Raw genomic sequence first — 2,638 nt, forward strand, 5'->3', positions numbered from 1 at the left:
TTAATAAAAATAATTTATAATTTATCTTGTCTTTTGTATTTTTTGGTCTCCATATAACGCGGTACGAATGATGTGATTTGTACTAAAATCTGTGTTTCTTATAGCGCTGTTTCCATACAACGCGGTAGCCGGTTTCCATACAACGCGCTACAAATTAGCTTGGTTTGTACGGTTAAATCCCAATTTCTTATAACACGGTTTCCATATAACGCGGAACGCACTTCACTATCATTTGTATACGTAAAAATTCGACGCAAAAAAAATAATTCATTAATGATAAGGGTTCATAGGGAACTTGGACATAAAAAGAAGTAGAACTTAATTTAACTAAGTTGGACGTTTCGTCCCTTTATTGGGACTTCTTCAGCAACTTAATCTTTAAAATTCAGCGTCTTTTTTCTTTAATTCGACATACATTTTTCTTTTTGTTAATATTCCAAACACAACACATCTAAAATTCGTTAATTCGATCGTTATTATTCAAAGTCCTCAACAATTCATTAATAATTGAAATTTTGTTCGAATATTTCGAATCGAATTGATGTTAGTGAGTGTAGAATGTAGTCAAAATAAAAAGAAATTTTCTCCCCCTCCAACCCTCCGAACAACCCCTCTCCTTTATAAATTATCATCTCTTTTATTTGTTCTTCGAGAATGGCAAGAATTAATCAGACGATTCTATACGAGGGATAAGAAAAATTCGAAAGGAAGGAATTAAAAATGAAAAAGCGTGCTGCTCAGGTTAACAAAGATTTGTTCGTTGAAAAAAGAAAAAGAAGAAGAAGAGACGAAGGTGGGGGAGGGGGGAGTGGGTGGGATACAAATACGAATAAAAAAAAAAAGAAAAAGAACATAGAGAAAGGTAGTAACAGTGAAAATGCTCGAGGGATAAAAATGGGGGGGGGGGTTGGTTGGTGGGGAGAAGGTTGAAGGTAGGAAAAAGGGAGGAAAAGAAGTTAAGGGTAGAGATCGTACGAGTAGAAAATGGCGGAATGAAAGTGGCGTACGTGTGTATGTGTTTTTTTCACCCTCCCACGTAGGTTCGTTTACAGGCATCGTAAAAAATTTTATGAATGATTTAACTGACTGCATACACTCCCCTTCCACCACTTCCACCCCCCTTACATCCCAGTATATGCTACTTCTTATCCCTTTCCTCTTCCTCTTCTTCCTCTTCTTCTTCTTCTTCTTCTTCTTCTTCTTCTAGTTTCTCATATGATTCCTCGTAGTAACTTTATCTCCCTGTCTCATTCTCATGGAAGAAATTATTCAAATATCAGAAGAGAACTTTCTATCGACGTTTCCGAGATCTCGTAAATTCGAATTAGTCGGAGATGAGAGGAAATATGATTAAAATTAATTGATATATATATATATATTATCCGATCGATTTCAATCGTTAAACGAAGACATTTTAAACGTAATTTGAATCATTCTAGATTCTTTTGGATAACACATTAATAATATATTTAAATCGATTAAACGAAGAAAAAAAAGTCTATAGAAAAATAAATGAAACATATTTTAAGAAACGAATGAAAAAATAAAGACTCGTCGTTTAAATTTATAATTAAATGGTCTAACAAGATTTATTGTTTTTTTATTCGATATAAAAATAATAATGGAAATGTCGTGACGGAAGAAAGAAAGGTAACATTTTGTTTCCGATAAAGTTATTATTATAAAAGTTGATTTTCTTTTTTGTGATTCGAATTTAATTACGTTAACAAAATATATATTTCATTATATAACTTACGATAATAAATTTGTCGCGTTTATTTTCTTAATTTATTTTTATGTAAAAAAAAAAAACGTTCGTTCATTTGCATAACGAAGAAACGAGTTCATTCGAATAATTGTTTATTTTTTGCTTTTAATTATTCGATTATGAATTAACGATATTTCATTATATAACTTACGATACTAAATTTGTCGCGTTTATTTTCTTAATTTATTTTTATGTAAAAAAAAACGTTCGTTCATTTGCATAACGAAGAAACGGAGTTCATTCGAATAATTATTTATTTTTTGCTTTTAATTATTCGATTATGAATTAACGAAAATCACGGGATTTTGGAATTTGATTAAAAATTTGTTCGTGTATGTAATAATGTCATTATAAATATAACAACAATCTTTTTTTAAGTATTATGTCTTCTTAATCTACTTGTAAACTTATTTCCTTTTTTTTTCTTTTTCATCTTTTTTTTTTGGCTTCATTCGCGAAGAATAATAAAGTAAAGATAATGTGAATGAGAGTGAGAGTGTGATAGTAAGAGATAAAGATAGATAGATAGAAAGAGAACGTTCATCATTGGACAACATTACAAGTGGGGATTCGAGTCCCGTCAAAATGATGGAGTGGCATACAGGGTCATAGTAACTCTCTTAGTTCAGTCAGTATGTATAGTCAGTATAGTCAGTATAATCAGTCTTCCATTCTGTCTCAATCTCTCTCTCTCTCTCTCTTTTCTTTCTTTACATATACCTTGTGTTCTATCTCGCTCTTTCGAACTTTTTGACGTAAAACCACTAAGTTTGTTTTTCAAGTAGCATCGTTTATATGCCAACGATAGAAAATAGAAAAGAAAATGTGTGTGATGGTGTTTAGAAAAAAAAGAAAAAAAAAAAAAAAAAA

The 2,638-nt window shown here is 30.9% G+C and overlaps 1 protein-coding gene across 1 annotated transcript in view; it reads right to left on the minus strand.

Moving 5' to 3' along the window:
* LOC106786172 (polypyrimidine tract-binding protein 1) overlaps positions 1-2,638 on the minus strand; it is a gene marked incomplete at its 5' end in the record, with an annotated part of 91,118 nt that overhangs the window by 48,776 nt on the left and 39,704 nt on the right.

This window comes from Polistes canadensis, unplaced genomic scaffold (assembly GCF_001313835.1).
Source record: "Polistes canadensis isolate GaletaPanama2010 unplaced genomic scaffold, ASM131383v1 scaffold_67, whole genome shotgun sequence".
Taxonomy (NCBI): Eukaryota; Metazoa; Arthropoda; class Insecta; order Hymenoptera; family Vespidae; genus Polistes; species Polistes canadensis.